Source organism: Rutilus rutilus, assembly GCF_951802725.1.
Source record: "Rutilus rutilus genome assembly, chromosome: 8".
In the NCBI taxonomy this organism is placed as follows: Eukaryota; Metazoa; Chordata; class Actinopteri; order Cypriniformes; family Leuciscidae; genus Rutilus; species Rutilus rutilus.
Window position 1 is genome coordinate 11,505,246 of NC_140222.1, and position 24,337 is coordinate 11,529,582.

Sequence of the window (24,337 nt, forward strand, 5' to 3'; positions counted from 1 at the left end):
TCTGCCAAAATAAAAGCTTGATGGTTTAACATTTGAAAGCAAAGAAATTAAGATGGCCATACACATTAGTAATGTCATTTTACTGTTGCTCTGTTAAAATGTCCTTGAACTTCTTTTAGGGGCCCCTGGCAGTTTGAGGCTCTAGCAGCTCAGTTTGTGTCAAAAATATAACCTGCTGTGGTCTGAACAATTTACTTCTATAGAGTTGTGGTTTGATCTGTTGGGTAGACATAAAGGTTCTGCATGCGTATGAGTCTATAACTGGATGTCTGTGGTTGATGTCAGGTTGTGTGTGTGTGTGTGTTTTGATGTGTCAATAGCGTGTGGTTTAAGGGTGTTTTTCCATTCCTTCACATACAGTATTCACAGTTTGACTTCTGCTTTACACAGAACAGCTTTACCACGAAATACTCCTTAATGCTGATGTTTTTCAAAAACAAAGATATAAAATAAAATAAAAAATAAAAATAACATCATATACTAACAAAGCTGTAATATCATATTACATATACTAAATATCATATACTAACAAAACAAATATACTGTTCATATCAAAAGTAACCTTCTATGTATTGCCTGTCTGTGTTGTTTCACTGCATGAGAAAATGGAAGTGTTGCATGAAAAGAGTAACCTTAAAATACTAAATGACGTGATCCTGCAGATAAGCAGCGCTAGAATCAGAGTTATTTCCAGCTCTGGCATGAGAAGAAGTCATTTCTAAGAACAACTTTTCTTGATATCACACCGTTTTTTGACTGTCAATGTCTAAAAGTCATTTTAAGAATAAAAACATGATTCACTGTTGTAATATTTATATTATCATACAAATGTTCAGTGTTTTTTTTTTTTTTATCACTTCTGGGGAGTAACTAACTAAAAGTTGCAATCCATATACTATATATTTCTACTATTATGCAAACTAGGCCTATATTCTTGAGTAAAATAACAGTTCTGCTGTCCAAAAGATATTTATATTTATATTAATGTTTATGTTTAACATTTATATTTATCATCACACATATGGATCATTACACATTTTCTCAAAGCAGTAGTTTTAAGTCTTTGATTTGTTCTGTTCTGTTACAGAAATGTTTGGCTCAAATATGCTCATATTAAAATTAAATTAAATGAATTTAAATTTAAATTAAATTCTCAGTTGTTGCAGTGTTTTGTCTGTCTGTGAATGAAGCAATACTTGACATACCATGATGTGACTGATCACTTTATAGTACAACTCTATCAGAGACTCTTTTAGATATTTTAAATCTTTGACTCAAAGACTATAAAAAAATTCTACGAATGAATGGCTGAGTGTATAAAAGGTAATTTCGCCCACATTATGGTGTAGTTAAAACATCTACAGTATAAACAAGGGTGAATAGACCATGTTAACCAGACAAACCTTGACCCCTGATTTAGATCACATGTGTCAAACCTCGCTGCCAGAGGGCCACTGTCCTGTAAAGTGTAGCTCTAACCATCCTCAAAAACACTAGCACTTTCTAGTAATCCTGAAGACCTTGATAAACTGGTTCAAGTGTGTTCAATCAGGGTTGGTGCTAAACTCTGCGTTCATGTCATGTCATAATTACAATAGTCTCGAGATGACAACACGTGACGTCCCATTCAGAGCTCTGCCCTACAAAGGCAAAAGACCTTAAAGGGATAGTTCACCCAAAAATGAAAATTCTGTCAGTAATTACTCACCCTCATGTTGTTCCAACCCCGTAAGACATTCGTTCATCTTCGGAACACAAATTAAGATATTTTTGATGAAATCTGAGAGTTGTCTCACTCCTCCATAGGCTTCTAAGGGACTGAAACTTGCTGGCCCAGAAAATGTAAAGACATTGTTAATATAGTCCAAGTGACTCCAGTGGCTCAATCTTAAGTTTATAAAGTGACGAGAATACTTTCTGTGCGCAAAAACAAACAAAAATAACGACTTTATTCCACTTTTCATTTCCTTCTCTCTGGGCCTCGGGTCTTTTTGCGTAGTGTTTAACGTGCAACACAGACGCGCTACGCTTAAACAATCTAAAAACAATCAGTGTAATGACAATTTTATTCTTTGCATGAAAACACTTGAATTAGCCTAACTGAACACTGTCTGGGTGTATTAAAACTTCAGAATTATATTCATATAGACCTGCAACAGTGATAAGGTAAAGCTAAGAGTGGTCCAGACCAACCTTCCGAAAGTATGACTTACAGAAGGTATACTTAACTAAGAACGTTTCGGGAAATACGTATTAACAATAAGGTACAGCTTAAGGTGCAACTTAAGAACGACGTAGCGTTAAGAAGGTTTCGGGAAACCCAGCCCTGACCGCAATTGTGCAGGACAAAGCTCTGAGGACATCAGAAGTTAGAGGGACTGATGGCAGCTGTACAAAGTACACAGGCTACACCGTAATTTTAATTTTAATGGACATTAAAACAAAGGCAGATAACCGTACAATCTGGTAGGTAGCATTATTTGATTGAACACTGGCACAGTAACTTCATATTGACGCGCGGCTAAACAAAGGCAGAGCACTGTAACTCAATTTGAGCGTTCCAAAACAAAGCCAAAGAGCCGTAACTGATGTTACGGTGTTCTGCCTTGGTTTCTCATGGGCTTTTGGAAGTTACTGTTAAGACAAATCATTATTTTCTCAACAAAAAAAAAACGGAATTGATTCAAGATACTTATCCACATGATAAATGACGTCTTGAATGTGCCAAAAATATAAATAACAAATTTTCAACCAAAAACGAAGTTACGGTCTTTTGCCTTTGCACGGCAGAGCTGTTCACGTCCTCGGACTGGGAATTGTGCATTACTAGTATGGCAACACTATCAATGCCTAAATGAATCTGCAGAGGTCAAGTGGTACAAGTAGCTCTCAGAAATGTCCCATATCACAAGCTGTAATTACGAGCTCTACGAGGACGTGAACACTTTTTACAAGTTGAGATCTTGTAATTATGGTAATTACGACATGGCCTGAACGCACCTATACTCTGCTGGTTTGACACCCCTGATTTAGAGGAAAGTGTGCATACCATCATACCAAGTGAGCGCCATCTAGTGTTCAAAATAAAACTTCACGTCTGGAAAAGTAACAGTGCTGATCAATAGAATATGCCATATAGACAAATCTCACAGTCATGTTCTGGTGGATTTCGCATTTCACAACACCCAAACACAAGAAAAGGCACAAACTCCATAATTAAAAGGGTTATTCATCTCAATTAATTCAGGAAGGGACCGTTCGGTATTTATGGAATGGACCAGCCGAGGAAAATAGGGGAGGGTCATGTCTTTTTATTCTTTGTTGAGGTGAGGGTCATCCATCTTTCTTTTAATCTAGGGGGAGGGTCACCCAACTTTTGTATTCATGAAAACAGCAACATTTCAAAGTGGCTTGTTTTGTGCATATTTTTCCATGTAGCTCCATGTAGCTCTCTCAGTCTCAGCCCCCCAACGCTAGCAGATGGGTCTGACCCAACAAAAATCCAGTTTGGCGCTGTTTGACAGTGCGTGCGCACTTCTACCGAACGCTCTCAGAAAAAGTGCATCATGTCAGACATGCATTAACATGTGATGTGAATGTACGTCGAGTTTTACAGTATTGGGACTGAGGCACCAGAACTGCAGCTGATAGAATGTGCGATACTACCATATTTTAGTTTCCATGCTTATTGTGTTTCAGTGGAGTGTGATGTGTAAGATGAGAAAGCAGAGGTTGACCCTGTTTCACACATAGGCCTACTCCGTGTGCGAATGCGGTGCAGGAGCAGCACGCGCTATAGTGCTTTCACATATGCTGCGTTTGCAGTGCGTAACTGATCCCGCGGCTGTACCTCAAACACATACTTACTTTTTTTTTTTTTTTTTTTTTTTTATCCAGAAGTGATTAGCAACTTTTAGCAGTTATCAGCCAGTTTTGTCAGCATTGCGATTATTCAATGCATTAGGCTACTTCTATATAGATTTATATATTAATTTGCTCAAGCAAGTGGTAAAATATCTAACCATGTAGGCCTACTTGGTAACACTTTACAATACGGGTGCACTAATATGCATTAATTCATGCTTAACTAATGCACAGGTAATCATGTGTTAGTGTATGACTCATGAAGAACTAAACCATTAATTAATGATTACTGCATCAGCAACTAATAAATATTCTAAATGATTAATAGATTAAGTAATATATTAAAGCTGCAGTAGGGAGTTTGTAGAAAACGTTGACTTAGCATGAAAATTTTATATTGACTATGGCCTGCCCATACTGACTACAAACTTGGTCCTCAAATCATTACAAAGCACCACCCTGACATCTACAAGAAACCATGCTATAGCCTACTTAATTTGTCAGGCCTGTTTTGAAATGATCTTAGTTGTGTAGTTCTTATAAAATGAAACAAATCAAGCAGGGATACTTACTTGTCAAGCAGAAATGTGGCTAACTCTGCATCTGTTTTTAATCCTTTCAGGACACGTAGCTCCCTCCACCTCTGAAAAGCGACTGATGTTTACCCTCGTTTTATTTCGGGCTCTGTCTAATTCTTTCCTTTCCGCTTGTTTATTGTCATCAGTCTTTTTCCGTTTACCCGTCTTTGCTGTATGAGCAGGTGCCACTCGAGAAGTTGGCAGTTTTGGTTGTTTGTCCGCCATTAGCACAGCTGCGGCACACTAGATTTTGAACGACGGTACGCGCTGTGCAAGAAGGGTTGTGATCAGCGCGTACACAAGCTTGATCGACACGGCTAAGACACTCCTCCTGTCTCTGATTGGTTGTTTCTGACCGGGAGCGGTGTATTTCTGCAAATCGTTAGCCTCATAGCATAGATAAAACAAAAATTATTGAAATTGAAATATGACTCAGGCAATTATGCTATGAGGCTAGCGAAATGGCAATAGGACCACTGGGAGGAGCCAGAGGAGCTTGATTTTTTTTCACAGATTATCTGTCTCATATTCTACTGTCAGGACATAATGACAGTTTTAACAAATATGTAAAAAAATATTTTTTTACAAAAGTTACCTACTGCAGCTTTAATTGTTATTAATTAAATGTCTCATAATGTATTAATTCCTTAATAACTTATTTTATTAACTAATAGTGTAAATTAATGCGTTAATTACCACAATGGGTTGAAGTCATGTACTTCAACTTCGAATTGTCTGCTTTAATTAATCATTAGCTAATGATTTGCAAATGTATCATGTTATGACTGTACTTGTTGAGGCACATGACTCTCAAAACTCCTCCGATAGCCCCTTAAATAAAAAACGAACAGTCCCTAATTCAATAAATAAATAAATAAATAAATAACATTGTTCATTACATCATCAACAATCGGTTGTTTTGGCCAGCAGCTGAACATTTAGCTCTCAAAGGGAAGGACAAATATGAAAATTTGTACACCAAAATGTAAAAGATGAGATGGATAAAGATGTAGACAGAAAATCTCACCTTAAGGGAACCCGATGGAGTCCAGATACAAACTTGTGAGAGATGAAGAAGATCTGCTCCTGCTCTTCATAAACTGCCACCTGAGGAAAACAAACCATTATCAGGAAACAAACGTGTTTTTTTGCGTGATGATAATATAGGCTACCATCTATATGGGACAAACTGCTACTTTGATGTCTTAAATATTGAATTATTACGTATTATACAGGTTTATATTAGTTTATACTTTAGGCCTTTACTTTATTCTGAAAAAGGAAAAGAGGTTAATGCGCTCAGATGTGGAAAACAGGATAATCTCTGTTCCACAACAAGTAGGTTTTTCAATCTTGTTGATTGAACCAACATTTACCATAGGTTTACTGTGGTAACACGAACTGGAACCATGGTATTGTGGCAGAAATGTGGGATATATTTATTATATTAGGCATATTAAATGCATTAAAGTATTGGAATATAAGTATTATGTTATTAAACTACAGCCGTTTGTGCATTTGTATTTATTACGCCACTGTTTTTCTTAAAGTCTGAGTTTAAGGAAGTTTTAACACTGAGTCTTAAAAATATTTAAATTTTATAATATAAAAAATATTTTGTTACAATTTTTACAGACGTTAATAAAAAAATAATTAAAAGAAAAAACAGTAAAATGCAGGCCTGTATTCCTTTATTTAGTTTCTGCTAAAACACACTGACAGGCAGCTGAAGACAAACACATATGCACATATTCTGCTTGTACGCATGTCAACGTGTGAGAGAGCAGAAACAGAACAGTCCATGAGAAAAAGAAGAAGAAAAATGAAAAAGCAGATTTTTAGGTCTGCATTTACACTGTCCATTTTGTGTTTGTTTCTTTTGTTTGTTTGTTTTTGCAAAAAAAAAAAAAAAAAAAAAGCCAAATTGGACATGTTTGTCAGAGTGAAGCACGACACTGTGTTCATTTACACACGAGCAGCTCATGATCCATTAGTGTCAAGAGCGTCTCAGTTCACAGTAAATGCCACAGATATACAGTATCAATAATTGTTGCTCCAAAAGAACTGCATCTCTGTAAGTGTTGTGACTTTGATTCGCTTATGATGTACATTTAAAAATGTTATATGTACAAAACATCTTCCCAAATTTGTAGTGAGAATCAGTTACAAATTTTTATCAACAAAAGAGAAGCTTTAAGGTCTCTCAACAGTTATCCGTCAAAATAAAAGCTTGATGGCTTAACACTTGAAGGCAAAGAAATTAAGATTTTAGTTTTCTGTAAACACTTCCTTGAGTTTAACATTTTTTAGAGGCCACTGGCAGTTTGAGGCTCTAGTTTGTGTGTCAAAAATATAACCCACAGTGGGTCTGAATAATTAATATCTCCACAGAGTTGTGGTTTGATCTGTAGGGTAAACAGGGGTCTGTACGAGCATGAGGCTATAACTGGACATCTGTGGTTGATGTCAGTTTGTGTGTGTGTGTTTATCTTGATGTCTCAATAGCGTGTGGTTTCAGGGTATGTTTTCCACTTCATCACATTCGACGTTCACAGTTTGACTTCTGCTTCTCACAGAACAGCTTTACCACGAAATACACAACAGTGCTGATGTGTTAAAAAAAAAAATCATCACATCAAAATGATTCTACTGCAAAATATAAAAAAATCTCATATATCGGTACTATGAAAGCTGAGACTGTTTCATATCAAAAGTAACCTTCTCTGTCTTGTCTGTTAGTGCGCTCTTATCAGAGCTAAAGAAGTTATTTCCAGCCCGAGCAAGAGAAGCTGAAGTCATTGCTAAAAACAACTTTTCATGCCTTGATATCACGCCTTTTTTTCAGTGTCTATGTCTGAGAATATTTTTAAGAACAAGTACAATGTATGATTCACTGTTGTTATGCACATTTTTAATGATTCTTTTTATGTTTTTATCACTTCTTGGGAGTAACTAACTAAAAGTTGCAATGCTGCTACACATTTCTCCTATAATGCAAACTATATATTTATAGTAAAATATCCAAAGGATATTTACACATTTTTTATGTGTATCATCACACATTTTCTCAAAGTAGTAGTAAAGTCCATGATCTGTTCTGTGGCATAAGTTTGGCTCAAATATGCTCATATTTAGAAGAATCAAATAAAGCAAAAATCCAATTAAAAAGTGCCATTTTCAACACATTGAAATTTTCAACATTTTTCTCAGTTGTTACAACGTTTTGTCTTTCAGTGTGTGTAGCGTGACACTTGACTAATAATACCATGTGACTGACCACTCACTTTATATTACAACTTCTCAGACACAAGTTTCTTTTAAGATGTTTTAAATCTGTGACTTTTAAACTATAATAATACTATGAGTGAATGACAGTAAAAGGTGCTTTTGTGCACATAATGGTGAAGTTACAACATCTAACAGCAGGGGCGAACAGACCATGATAACCAGACAAACCTTAACTCTTTGGGATTTCATTTGGGCGTTTCATTTACTGCGAAATGATAATACAAGCTTTTGCTTTCTGCAACATCTTATCTAAAGGTCAGCATAACATTGGTCTCTTAAATGGGTTGAGCCTTCATGCTCCATTGCGCCATTAAAAAGAGTCATGTGATCGTTCATACATTCACATCAGATTTATTTCCACATTTGAATGAGGCCTAAGACCGATCTGAAAATAAAGTACCTACTCAAACTAGTGATTCATTCATGAATCGGGCATTGCTGGTTCTGATTTTAAATAGCTAACAGAAAATACTGGACACATATGATGTCTGAAGAACTATCAAGGAATAATGTCCTTGTTGCTAAATACAACTACATTATTTAAAAGCTAACAACGCTAGCACTGAGTAAATGGTTTCACTTAGAGCAGTCAAAGTCCCTTTCAAGGAGAGTCACTCTGTTCACTCGACGGCCATAAACACCTCCGCAGGGTTGTCAACTCTCACGCATTTGGCGTGACACACGTGATTTCACTCTCACGCCAGATTCACACATACTCCGTTTGCAGTACGTATGCAATGGATGAGCATCACAGGCTCATTGTGCTTTCCCCATGCCGCGTTTGCAGTGCGTAATAGATCTGCTGCTGTATACAACAAACACAACATTTATTCATTAATTTTATTTCAAATCCAAAAGTTGTTCCTGAAAATGTTTTGTCAGCAACGGATTCTCTTTGTACACAGTACAGTTATGCATCTTTCATGGACTTATTCACGTTTAAACACTAAATTTACACAACGTATTCAATGCATTACTTATATAGATGTATATTATATTAAGCTGCTCAAGCAAGTGGCAAAAAATTTAAACATACATTTCTTATGTTAGAATCACAAACATTTTAAATTAAAACTTGTAATTGACAAAATATATCAGACTATCAAGCCTTTTTTCTTTTGCATTTAAATCTTTAAACAGGAAATCCTGCAGGTCATAAAGAACTTGTTTTTCCACCTCCCTGAAGAGATGAGTGCCATCCATTATGTTACTTTTAGAAAAAGTTGTAGTTTTCCTTGCTTTACCCTCGGTAAAAAAAGCCATATGTTGAGTGTGAAACAGTATATATGTGAGCCTTCAGGTCCCACTCACTCTGTGTGGGTCTCGAACCCGGGTCTCCGTTGTGGCAGGCACGAGCTATAACAAGGATGCTAAAAATCACAGCCTCTAGCATCAGCGCTAGCTGGCTTCCACTACTAGATAGTCTATTTGAACAATCTAAGCACATAGTGTAAAGCGCATGGTGTAAAGCGCATGGTGTAAAGAGCATGGTGTAAAGAGCATGGTGTACAGCGTATGGTGTAAAGAGCATGGTGTACAGCGTATGGTGTAAAGAGCATGGTGTACAGCGCATGGTGTAAAGAGCATGGTGTAAAGAGCATGGTGTACAGCGTATGGTGTAAAGAGCATGGTGTACAGCGTATGGTGTAAAGAGCATGGTGTACAGCGCATGGTGTAAAGAGCATGGTGTACAGCGCATGGTGTAAAGAGCATGGTGTAAAGAGCATGGTGTACAGCGTATGGTGTAAAGAGCATGGTGTACAGCGTATGGTGTAAAGAGCATGGTGTACAGCGCATGGTGTAAAGAGCATGGTGTACAGCGCATGGTGTAAAGAGCATGGTGTACAGCGCATGGTGTAAAGCGCACGCGCGGGCGCAAGTACACTTAGGGTGTGTGCGAATCCACTTTTGCAAGTTTAACGATGGGAAAAATGGTGGGCGCGCCTGGCGCATGGTCTAAAAGGGTTGTCCCTATTCTCTTAATGAGTAATTGGTGTGTTTTGGGTGTAACGTGCAATAAACCAATCAGAGTCTCATCTCCAATTCCCTTAAAAAGCAAGTTGTGCTCGTGACATGGCATATTTACATGGTGGAATTTGATAGTGGAAAGACCGAACGCGACTCCAGAGCACAAACGGATCTGCTCGTGTGCGAGGTTAAACCCTACGAGTAGACCATCTATGGGACAAAGTGTACGCACTATAGGCACATATTACTAACGCGCTCTTCAAATAACCAAAAAAAAAAACACTGCACCATTGACTTTAGACCAGGTTTCATTTGGTCAATGGCGCAGTCTATTTCAGTTGCCTCAAAATAGCAACACGCCAACAATGCGCCTGAACACACCTGGTTTTCAGACCAGCTCACCCATGGGCGCACAAATGGGTGCAAATGCATTTGCTATTTAAACAACATGGCGCAGGACGTGAAAATGATAACTGCGTCGGGTTGAAACTAGCAAAAAACACTTGCATTAGGTGGCGCATTGCGCAGGGTGTATGATAGGGTCCATAGAGTTTAATTATATGTATTTATGGTGAAATTATTTTTTTTTACTCAATCCATGTTTATTTTTATGCCACAAATACTACACTACACCTACATACCCTCCTGACCACTGTACTAAATACAGATAAATCTACGCTAGCTCATACCAAGGGCGTGGTGAGCTCACACCATGGGCGTGGTGAGCTGGAACCTGCTTACGTCACCTGCCACCTGCTTACGTCACGTACCACCACAAACATCCAATAGGAAAATTCAACTGCAGTAGCCACCGTTCAGCCTAAAGAGGGCAGCACTCAGATGTTTTTACACTATATATTGTAGAATTAAAACACTTTATACCCAAATGTCAAAAAAGTTACTCGAATCAATGAACAGCACTAATAAAGCCCCATTCTTACAGATCATTAACTAAAAAAAGTTGGTTTAGGGTTTAGTTACCCTTTAAAGAAATCCCCACTGTTCGGCACATGCACATTAACAACAAGTGGATTTTGTTTTCAAGCGCTCAAGTCACTTGCACATGCGCTGTTGTACGAGTGCGGTGTGTGCAGACCCTCCTGAAAATTATGTCACACGGACAACCAAAGTATACTTTGGGCTTTAGCTGGGACGCGTACAGGGCAAAGTTTGCAAGGTTGTTTTATTTTTTTAAATTTTGCCAGGTGCCACTAGTGCCGCAGAAACGACATACTTCACCTTTAAGCACTGAAGTGCCGGCTGCACAGTGCAATGAAGTGTGAAGGGCCAATGCATGAAAACATGAAAACAAAAACAAAAAGCAAAGCAGAGGGTTGTTCCATAAAAGATGCTAAGAAAAGGGGGAATTAAACTCCAAAACCCAACTTGAATAAACCTAACAAATAAGTTGGGGCTAAAGCGGTTTCATAAAAAGTCATTCAAGTTCACGCAATCCCACTAATTTGATCCAGGTTTATCTAGTCTAGAAAACTGCGTGTGCACGCATTTCTTAAAGGGATAGTTCACTTTGAAATTAATTTTTGATATGTTTTAGCTTACCTCAAGGGCATCCAAGATGTAGGTGTTTTTGTTTCCGCAGTAGTTTCAATTTTGATATTTTTAGGTCAAACCGTTCTTGTCTGTCAGTCATAAAATGCAGGTCGATGGTCACTGTATCAAAACACAAGCACAGAGTCCAAATTAAAACAATTCCCCATCGTCCAAATGAAACAATTCCCCATCATAAGTACACATTGATGGCCTAAGACACGAAACAAGCGGTTTGTGTGAGAAAACGAACAGTATTTATATCGTTTTTAGCTCTTGAAAACAGCACACATCCAAATGGTCTGACGGCGCGGGCGGGTATGGATGTATACATAGATGTCGCCTTGGCTACGGTTTCGTTCCAATGAACTGCAGTAGCGAAGGCGACATCTAGTGTATACATCTATACCCGCATAGATATATACACTAGATCGCTTTGCTACGGCTTCGTTCCAATGAACTGCAGTAGCCAAGGCGACATCTATGTATACATCTATACCCGCCCGCGCCGTCAGACCATTTGGATGTGTGCTGTTTTCAAGAGCTAAAAACGATAAAAATACTGTTCGTTTTCTCACACAAACCGCTCATTTCGTGTCTTAGGCCATCAATGTGTACTTATGATGGGGAATTGTTTCATTTGGACGATGGGGAATTGTTTTAATTTGGACTCTGTGCTTGTGTTTTGAGACAGTGACCAAAGACCTGCATTTTATGACTGACAGACAAGAACGGTTTGACCTAAAAATATCAAAATTGAAACTACTGCGGAAACAAAGACACCTACATCTTGGATGCCCTTGAGGTAAGCTAAAACATATCAAAAATTAATTTCAAAGTGAACTATCCCTTTAAGCAGCCCTAGAGGTCGATCATGGATCAAATCGATCCACTGTCAAACAGCGTATATTTTGTGCTGTTTTATGCGTTTGAGACATGGTGTTTGCAAAACTTACATTTCACAGGAATATTCTCCATCTGTAAATCTTAGAAAGTCGTGCAAATATTTCCATTTTAGGAGCCAAATACGAGCGCAATAATTCTGACCAATATGTACATTTTGCTTGGAAAATGAATAGGCTATGCGATATTTTATAACACCAGAAATATCTTCTAATTATAATAATTTATCTTTAGGATGTTGGATAAGTTGCAGTGAACTTATAGCTCATTACACTATTATATTTTATACTTAAAATAAAAAATAAAAAAATGAACAGAAGTAATTCAGGGAAGAATTTAAGAAACCAAATATAATCAAGATACAAAATATAGTTTTGGGTTTAAGCTACTTAACAAAGATGACTTATGCTTATTTAGAATGCTGAGAATTACAGCTTTTAAAGCAATACTTGTTTTTTTGGAGAAAGCAAGAATGTTTGGTAAGATTTAGTTTATTATGGAGAGGATAATGTGAAATTAAGAGCAAAAGTATAGCCTACATTTTGAAAAGATACTTGCAACTCTAAAATTAAAGATTATTCCTTAAAATAAAGGAATACATATTAGCCTAACTAAATAACTATTTGTATAATTGTGTTAAATGTGTTTGAATTGAAAGACATAATAAAGTACATTATATATATATATATATATATATATATATATATATATATATATATATATATATATATATATATATATATATATATATATATATACTAAAATATTTGTTGTTGGACATTACATTATTTAGCCTTATTATTTAGAATTTTAAACCTACAAATGTATTTTTTTATGATAAAAATAACTGTAAAGGGCCTATATAGCAATTACTAAGCTCAGATTCATCTTACCAGTTAAAATGTAGTCTATATTGTCTCATTTATCATTGTAGCCTTATTTAAGTTGATTTTCTTTACTGTATATTTATTTTTGGACTGATAATGGTTAATAAAGTCAAATAATGGTATGAGAGAGTGTCAGTCATTGTGTTCTTATTGGTCAGTGTTAGAGGATCTGTGTAACAACTGAGGCTTAGCCTGACAGTTAGCCTGCCCTGGACCAGGCTAGTTTCCCAGCATAAGCTGCCAGAGTAACTGAGTTTGAACTATTTTAAGTTTGCTTTATGAAACAGAATCAACTGACAATAAGTCTGACTAACCAAAATAAGCCTGACTTGTATTCTAATCTTGTTTTATGGAACAACCCTCTGGAGAGAGAGATCCAACCCGAGTCCTGATAACAACTATATCAAGAAGAGAAATCACAATGTCTGAGTCCTGTATCGACTCCTGCCATTGCTTATACAGTACATGTGGCTTATGGACATTTCAGAAAACCCCTTGTTCACAAATAGCCTATTACATGCAAATATAACCAATGCCACGACGGCGGGCCAGACTAAAATCCTAGCCATAGCTTACCTTGTATTGCCTATGTGTGTTCTAAACAGTCAGATGAGTTTCGAATTTAAGATGTTTAATGATTAGGTTAGTTCTCTTTCAAAAGACAAAACTGTAAAGTTGTTACAGAATCCTGTCGTCTTTGTCTGATGTGTTTCTTTCTTAAATGTGTCATAGACAGCAGTTTAGCCATTTTTGTAATAACATAAAAAGGGTGCTAGTTGGAATACGGATATTGGTGTGATGAAGAACATTACATCACTGCTGGTGTGACGTAACTGAAGAGACGAATTATTAGCATATTCTTATTAATATTAGTATATAGTTCTAATGCATGACAAAATAAATCATATTTAAAATAATTATTGAAAAGTTGTTAAACGTTAGAAAATTGCATCATTTAAAAATATGTATGTATTTCCCCGGATCTGACAAGGCCCACCCATAGATAAAATAAGTAGCAATTTGGCGACGCTAACTGGTTATAAAAAAGATTTTCTGGTGGCAGATGAGTGTGATCTGCAGTCCAGTTAACAAACATTAAGTTGCAATATAGTAATATCATCTAAACATTCATTCGAAAAGTAAATTGCCCCAATGGATTTACTCAAAATTTCACACCGCCCAAATACAAGAAAGGGTGCAAACTCCACAAATAAAAGGTCATTCATCCCAATTCAGTAGGCGTAATTTAAATAATAATAATAATAATAATAATAATTAAAGCTGCAAGCAGCATTTATCGGGGTTCAAGCATTTAAGGCCTTTAAGCACATAAGCATTTAAGACATTAAGATTTATTTAGAAAGCTTTTAACCACTGAAATAATAGATGGAAAAGTCCATTTACAGCCAATACAGGCAAGCTTTTTAACAGTTATAGCGCCACCTATTGTCCGATCTCCATGAAACTTTGCACGCTTGTTTACAATGTTATGGCACATATGCTCACCAATTTTTGTGAAGTTCTGAGTTTTCGTTTAGGATTTATAGGCTTTTGAGTGCATTGTGCCACGCCCATTTTCTTTATTACCCAATATACCCATGCGAAAAATGCTAAAGTTCAACTTTTTTTTGATAATTATTTATCTAGAGAGTCCATAGAATTGTCCTAGACTTGTTTGGTTCCGATCGGGCGAAAAACCTAGGACTAGTTCGCAAAAGTAGGTTTTTAACATAATTACAAATATTTAATGAACGGTTTGATTGACAGCAATAGTTCTTGAGGCAAAGTTGTTCAGCATGAGCAGATCTATCAAATGATATGCATTTTGTGACGATAAGTGTAACACCACGTGATTACAGAGCCATTAAACTCGTTAGCGCCAACTAGTGGCCGATTTCTTTCAAAATTCTTACAGACCTCTAGGGGCTTGAGCCGAACAGGCCCACTGAGTTTCGTTCTGATTGGCCTCCGTTAACCTTGTCTAATAGGTGCTCAAACTTCATTGGCCGATGGCGGCCATGTTTTTCGAGATACACCAATGTCCTCATAGACATACATGGCACCTTGGACCAAGACACTGCATACCAATTTTCAAGTCAATCGGACAAACGGTCAGGTGGTTATAGCCTGTTTTATGTTTTTTTCATGTTATAGCGCCACCATGAGGCCAATCGTCGCGATTTTTTTACTGTGACCTTAGATTGACCTCTTACACATGTGTACCAAGTTTGGTGAAGATACCTCATTTACTTCTGGAGTTATAGCCATTTTAGTAAAATAGGCTCCGCCTTCTTCAAACGTTTTGGCGCCCCTTATCGACCGTGAATCGAAATTTCAACTTTTTTTCGATAATTATTGATATTCAGACTCCAGAGAACATTTCTGCACTGGTTTGGTTCCGATCGGCCAAAAAACCTAGGACTAGTTCGCAAAAGTAGGTTTTGGACAAAATCCAAAATGGCGGAAAAATTTGCATACCGGAAATGAAATCCTTGAGGCCAATTTTGTTCGGCTTGACCCAAGGATTCCAATGATATAAGACACTTGAGTTTGTGACAAACGGTTAATGAGATTTAAGCAAAAATATGCAATTTTTTTGTTTTTTGCGCTGTAGCGCCACCTATTGGCCAATCTGGCTCATATTCTCTGAACCTCTCCTCGATTTTTGTACTACCTTCTGGCCAAGTTTCAAGTCTCTAACACTTACGGTTTGGGCTGCACGATGCGTTTTACGGCGGAAGAATAATAATAATAATTAAAGCTGCAAGCAGCATTTATCGGGGTTCAAGCAGTTAAGGCCGTTAAGGACTTTAAGCACAAAAGCATCAAAAGTTATAAAGTTTTATTTAGGAAGCATGTAACCATTGACATCATAGATGGAAAAGACCATGTTCTAGCATCATTTACCATGATATACCACATTCTAGCATGATTTACCATAGTATATCGTGATATACCATGGTTTACCATGATTTACCATGAATTTATCTCAGTTTATCTTGATTTACCATGTTCTAGCATGATTTACCATGATATACCACATTCTAGCATGATTTACCATAGTTTATCATGATTTACCATGGCTTACCATGATTTACCTTGTTCTAACATAGTTTACCATGAATTTATCTGTTTACCTTGATTTACCATGTTCTAGCATGATTTACCATGATATACCACATTCTAGCATGATTTACCATAGTTTATCTTGATTTACCATGGTTTACCATGATTTACCCTGTTCTAGCATAGTTTACCATGAATTTATTTTAGTTTACCTTGATTTACCATGTTCTAGCATAATTTACCATGATATACCACATTCTAGCATGATTTACCATAGTTTATCATGATTTACCATGGTTTACCATGATTTACCCTGTTCTAGCATGATATACCATGATATATCACGTTCTAGAATGATTTACCAGGATTCTAGCATGATTTACCTTGATACACCACATTCTAGTATGATTTACTATGATTTACCATGTTTCTAGCGTGATTTACCATGATTTACCACATTACTAGCAATTATGTGAAGTGTCAGTGTAAATGAAGTGATAAACACTGTCAAAATATGATTTTGTTATAATAGTTATTGTTATATAAGTGATTTGCACAAAGCACATGTGAAAAGACTTCATAAGTAGAATGGCCAGCAGAGGGCACTAGAAGACCACTTATTGGCTCAGTTTCACTTTAAATGTCATTATTTTTACCAGTTTTCTGCACTAAATCAAACCAGTTTTTCCATGTTAACTCAATAATGCATGCTTACACACACACACACACACAAAGACAAATGTTGTTGTTTTTTCAATGCTATTGGGATATGTCATTATGAAAATGTATTTCAATGGTCTATAAACATTTCACAAAGTATTTGTAAGCTATTAAGCAGAGATTATTCAGAATTTATTCAGAAACCTAAGACTACACACACACATTATGTTGTAGATACAGATATTTGAAATATATAATGTGATCAAACTGTCAATACTAATATTTTAACAGATGGATTTTGAGTAAATGTAATTGTAAATGTTAAAATAGGGATTTTATAAAGTCTAAATATAAATTATAGAACAATATGACAAAATGACTATTTTAAACAGCAGGGGGCAGTAAAATACCACTTATTGGCTTAATATGCCATTATATCCATATCCTTTTCACCTTTTTAACTGTTATAGAGGCAAATTTTGTCTGATCTGTCTGAAAATTTTCATGCATGTTCAGAGTGATATTTCACATGTTCTGACTTGTTTTTAAGAAGGTTTGAACATTCATTAAAGAGATATAGGCTTTCGGGGACACTTGGTAAAGGCTACATTTTGAAGTGAACCTATTATAGCTATCCAAATGAAGTAGTTCAACTTTTTCTGTCAATTATTGTTCTAGTGAGTCCAGAGAATTGTATTGCACTAGTTTTTAACATTATGATATGACAATTATATGATCAGAGATGGAAAAGACCATTTATAGCCAATACAGGCAGTTTACCATAGGAAATATATGTTTTTAAAGCCCTTTAACAGTTATAGCGCCAACTATTGTCCGATCTCCATAAAATTTTGTATGCTTGTTAAAGATGGTATGTCACATATGCTCACCAATTTTTGTGAAGTTCTGAGTTTTTGTTTAGGATTTATAGGCTTTTGATTGCATTTTGCCAAGCCCATTTTATAAATTACCCTATTACAGCAATCCAAATGCAAAAGTTCAACTTTTTTTTGATAATTATTGATCTAGAGAGTCCAGAGAATTGTCCTAGACTGGTCTGGTTCCGATCGGGCGAAAAACCTAGGACTAGTTCGCAAAAGTAGGTTTTCAACATATTCATGAATATTTAATGAACTGTTTGATTGACAGCAATGGTTCTAGAGGCAAAGTTGTTCAGCATGAGCAGATCTATCATATGATATGCATTTTGTGACGATAAGTGTAACACCACGTGATTACAGAGCCATAAAACTCGTTAGCGCCAACTAGTGGCCGATTTCTTTCAAAATTCTTACAGACCTCTAGGGGCTTGAGCCGAACATGCCCACTGAGTTTCGTGCCGATCGGCCTCCGTTAACCTTGTCTAATAGGTGCTCAAACTTCATTGGCCGATAGCGGCCATGTTTTTTGAGATACACCAATGTCCTCATAGACATACATGGCACCTTGGACCAAGACACTGCATACCAATTTTCAAGTCAATCGGACTAACGGTCAGGTGGTTATAGCCTGTTTTATGTTTTTTTCATATTATAGCGCCACCATGAGGCCAATCACCGCGATTTTTTTACTGTGACCTCAACTTGAGCTCATACATATGTGTACCGAGTTTGGTGAAAATATCTCATTTCGTTCACGAGTTATAGCCATTTTCGTATAATTAGCTCCGCCTCTTGAGAACGTTTTGATGCCCCTTAGCAACCGTGGATCGAAATTTTAACTTTTTTTCGATAATTATTGATATTCAGACTCCTGTGAATATTTCTGCACTGGTTTGGTTCCGATCGGGCAAAAAACCAGGGACTAGTTCGCAAAAGTAGGTTTTGGACAAAATCCAAAATGGCGGAAAAATTTGCATACCGGAAATGAAATCCTTGAGGCCTTTTTTGTTCGGCTTGACCCAAGGATTCCAAAGATATAAGACACTTGAGTCTGTGACAAAGGGTTGATGAGATTTAAGCAAAAATATGCAATTTTTTTGTTTTTTGCACTGTAGCGCCACCTATTGGCCAATCTAGCTCATATTCTCTGAACCTCTCCTCGATTTTTGTACTACCTTCTGGCCAAGTTTCAAGTCTCTAGCACTTACGGTTTAGGCTGCACGATGCGTTTTAGGGCGGAATAATAATAATAATTAAAGCTGCAAGCAGCATTTATCGGGGTTCAAGCAATTAAGGCCTTTAAGGCCTTTAAGCATAAAAGCATCAAAAGTTATTAAGATTTATTTAGCAAGCATGTAACTACTGACATAATAGATGAAAAAGACCACTTACCATAGGAAATATATGGTTTTAAAGCTTTTTAACAGTTATAGCGCCACCTTTGGTCCAATCTCCATAAAATTTTGAATGCTTGTTAATGATGGTATGTCACATATGCTCACCAATTTTTGTGAAGTTCTGAGTTTTTGTTTAGGATTTATAGGCTTTTGATTGCATTTTGCCACGCCCATTTTATAAATGACCCTATTACAGCAATCCAAATGCAAAAGTTCAACTTTTTTTTGATAATTATTGATCTAGAGAGTCCAGAGAATTGTCCTAGACTGGTCTGGTTCCGATCGGGCGAAAAACCTAGGACTAGTTCGCAAAAGTAGGTTTTTAACATATTCATGAATATTTAATGAACTGTTTGATTGACAGCAATGGTTCTAGAGGCAAAGTTGTTCAGCATGAGCAGATCTATCATATGATATGCATTTTGTGACGATAAGTGTAACACCACGTGATTACAGAGCCACAAAACTCGTTAGCGCCAACTAGTGGCCGATTTCTTTCAAAATTCTTACAGACCTCTAGGGGCTTGAGCCGAACATGCCCACTGAGTTTTGTTCCAATCGGCCTCTGTTAACCTTGTCTAATAGGTGCTCAAAGTTCATTGGCCGATAGCGGCCATGTTTTTCGAGATACACCAATGTCCTCATAGACATACATGGCACCTTGGACCAAGACACTGCATACCAATTTTCAAGTCAATCGGACTAACGGTCAGGTGGTTATAGCCTGTTTTATGTTTTTTTCATATTATAGCGCCACCATGAGGCCAATCACCGCGATTTTTTTACTGTGACCTCAACTTGAGCTCATACATATGTGTACCGAGTTTGGTGAAAATATCTCATTTCGTTCACGAGTTATAGCCATTTTCGCATAATTAGCTCCGCCTCCTGCGAACATTTTGATGCCCCTTAGCAACCGTGGATCGAAATTTTAACTTTTTTTCGATAATTATTGATATTCAGACTCCTGTGAATATTTCTGCACTGGTTTGGTTCCGATCGGGCGAAAAACCAGGGACTAGTTCGTAAAAGTAGCTTTTGGACAAAATCCAAAATGGCGGAAAAATTTGCATACCGGAAATGAAATCCTTGAGGCCTTTTTTGTTCGGCTTGACCCAAGGATTCCAAAGATATAAGACACTTGAGTCTGTGACAAAGGGTTGATGAGATTTAAGCAAAAATATGCAATTTTTTTGTTTTTTGCACTGTAGCGCCACCTATTGGCCAATCTAGCTCATATTCTCTGAACCTCTCCTCGATTTTTGTACTACCTTCTGGCCAAGTTTCAAGTCTCTAGCACTTACGGTTTAGGCTGCACGATGCGTTTTACGGCAGAATAATAATAATAATTAAAGCTGCAAGCAGCATTTAGCGGGGTTCAAGCATTTAGGGTCTTTAAGCACATAAGGCAGTTTAGTGAGTTGTCTGAGTTTTTGTTTAGGATTTACAGGCTTTTGAGTGTTTTTTGCCATACCCATTTTCTAAATGATCCTGTTATGGCTACCCAATGGGTAAAGTTAAAGTTTTTTTATATAATTAATAATCTAGAGCTTCCAGAGAATTGTACTGCACTGGTATATTTCCGATCGGGCGAAAAACCTAGGACTAGTTTGCAAAAGTAGGTTTTTAACATAATCGCAAGTATTTAATGAACAAATTGATTGACAGCAGTAGTTCTTGAGGCAAAGTTGTTCAGTATGAGGAGATCTATCAAATGATATGCATCACGTGATTACATAGCCGTAAAACCTGTTAGCGTCAACTAGTGGCTGATTTTTCAAAATTCTTACAGACCTCTAGGGCCACGAGTCGAACATGCCCACCGAGTTTCGTTCTGATCGGCCTCCGTTAAGAGTAAACTAACAGCTTTGAATTAAAATGGTGAGTTTATCCTGTTGTAAACATCAACCATGCCTGTTGACAGTTCTCTTTTGTGGGAAGGGAATGAAAAGTTCTCAAATCCGCAGCACAGCCTCAGACATAACATTTATATCCATGATCTGCCATTTTCACTATTGTCCTTGCTTGCTTCTTCACAATACCTGCAGATCTTCTGATGATTCGGCTGTGCAGGTCCACATTAACACTGCCTGGCCTAGAACATGGACTGGAAAATGCAAATTTGGGGGGTATAAATATTAATGATCCTGACTCCAACGTCACAGTCGGTGTTATGGTGGGATTCACTCATTTTTCAGCGGTCTTTTGCAAACAAGAGATTTACACATGAAGGAGGAAACAATGGTGTTTGAGGCTCACGGTATGTCAGTTCCATGTCCAGAACTCTTATCATTCAACTATGCCAAGATAAATACAGTTTTCAATTGTATGGCACCTTTAAAATAGATGATTAGTAATATAATGCTTACTTGGAGTCTGAAATGGCTTTAACAAAAGAAGAAAAATATTCTTAGATTTCTGTTCATTCTAATCATATACAAATAAAGTAGCACAATAAGATTCCATTTATTTGAATGCATTAGTGAGTGTGTGATTGTGCTGTGTGTGCAGCGTGTCAATACTAAAAGTAAAGGTGTAGTTGATATCTTTGGTGATAATATCTGTAGTAATCATAAAAAAACAATTAAGAAATAAAGAATTAAAATTACAAATAATATTCAATTAAGATATGAGTTACAATAACATGATTTGCAATAGTAATAATATCAATAATATATGCACAATACACACAGATTAGACTATCAGGTCTGTGTTTTACAAAAACATTAGTATTGCAGCCAATGTGAGTCTGTGGGATTTATAAACAGACAAAATATGATTTGAAATGTTATTTTAATGATTTTATTAAGTTTAAACAATATTTCAAATGGAAAAAAAATGAAAAATAATATTTTAGTGAGCAGAATGAACCAATGAGTGTTCTTCTTCTGGTGGTTAAAATGTAAATGAAAACAATAATACTTAAACAATAATACTTAATACACTAACCATGCTTGAACACACACATGCACACACATTTTGTTGTAGATGTAGATATTTAAAATAAAAGATAGGTAACAAAATGATAATTGCAAATCTCCTCTGTATAACACCATTTTCAGATTTCAAATTAATCACTGAGAGGCAGAATTGTTCAAACTGAGAGCTCAGTAAAAATGAAGTGATAAACTTTGACAAAACATGACTGTGTTATAATAGGTGATTTTCATGCAAGTAATTTTATATAGTCCAAAAACTAACGCAAAAGCACAGATGAAAATATTTTATTAAGTAGAATGTCCTGCAGAGGGCAGGAGAAGACCACTAATTGACTCACTTTCATTTGAAAGACTTTTTTATCCACCAGTAAAACAAAGCAGTTTCTCCATGTTCTTTCCATTAAGCATGCTTACACACACAGACACACACACAAACACAAACACATCCACACACACACACACACACACACAAAGACAAATATGTTTTCAATGTTTTTAGGATGTGATATTGTGAAAATATCTTCATCTCCTCATCTTGAACAACTTTGCCTCAAGAATCACTAATGTCAATCAAACCGTTCATAATCATAATAAAAAATAAAATGTATAAAAAATATCATAATAAAAAAAAAAACATCATAATAAAAAAGATTGCTTCTTAAAGCATTTGTTTATTTCCCAATACTGAAGCGAATTAAAAGATCATGCGTAATCCTGCTGCTCCCTCTAGTGGACAACAGTGGTATTATAGCTTACATTTTACAGTTGAAGTGTTTGAATGAATGAATGGGAATTTGTTTTTTTACTTATATCTCAGGAACCAAAAGGCGAAAAATTCTGAAACTCAGAGCATAGATAGTGCTTGAGGAGCCCTGTTGAATGAGACCATCAACGTGTTTTTGGGCGATTGGGGCTGGGAGTTATGATTGTTATAAGGCATATCTGTTCGGGCTATTATCTCTGGAATGCCCAGGGCAAATAACACCACATTTGAATCGAAGCTAGCCAAGGACGCGCCCTTTCCAACGAGCTCTCACACAATGTTCGGGGTGGTCTGGGTCGGGAGTAATGGCCGTTCAAAATCGGGGGTCCCGCGGATTCGCGATGCGCGGGGGGCGCGCTCCCGAGGCCCGCGACGACACGTTTCGATCAAGAGCCCAGAGAGGTCCTCACCATCAAAATTTGAGCGCGCAACGACTTTCCGTTTTCGAGTTATGAATGAATTTGTATTCGGGGGCGTGGCTTAAATGCCGTTACTTTCGTTTCATTTCATTCATTTACTTTCGTCCATTTCCATATCTCAGTGTAACACAATTGTCAATAGTAATACTCAATAGATGAGTTTTGACAAAATGTGATTGTAAATGTTAAAATAATGATTTTATAAAGTCTAAATATGAATTTTATAACAATATTAGGGAGTAGTATGATGAAATGACAGCAGGGGGCAGTAAAATACCACTTATTGGCTTAATATGTCATTATATTCATATAAAATCACCTTTTGAAGAAGTTAAACTTTTTTTCTGATAATTATTGATCTAGAGAGTTCAGAGAATTGTGCTGCACTGGTTTTGAACATTATGATATGAACATTATATGATGATAGAAGACACCATTTACAGCAAATACAGGCAATTTACCATAGGAAATATATGGTTTTAAAGCGTTTTAACAGTTATAGCGCCACCTATGCTCCGATCTCCATAAAAATGTCCATGCTTCTTTAGCATGTTCTGACACATATGCTCATCAATTTTTGTGAAGTTCTGAGTTTTCATTTAGGATTTATAGGCTTTTTAGTGTATTTTGCCACGCCCATTTTCTAAATGACCCTATTACAGCCATCCAAATGCAAAAGTTCAACTTTTTTTCGATAATTATTGATCTAGAGAGTCCAGAGAATTACCCTAGACTGGTCTGGTTCTGATCGGGCAAAAAACCAGGGACTAGTTCGCAAAAGTAGGTTTTTAACATGTTTGCGAATATTTAATGAACAGTTTGATTGACAGTAGTGGTTCTTGAGGCAAAGTTGTTCAGCATGAGCAGATCTATCAAATGATATGCATAATGTGACAATAAGTTTAACACCACGTGATTACAGAGCCATAAAACTCGTTAGCGCCAACTAGTGGCCGATTTCTTTCAAAAATCTCACATACCTCTAGGGCCATGAGTTGAACATGCCCATCGAGTTTTGTTCCGATCGGCCTCCGTTAACCTTGTCTAATAGGTGCTCAACTTCATTGGCCGATGGCGGCCATGTTTTTCGAGATACGCCAATGTCCTCATAGATATACATGGCACCCTGGACCATGAGACTGCATACCAATTTTCAAGTCAATTGGACTAACGGTC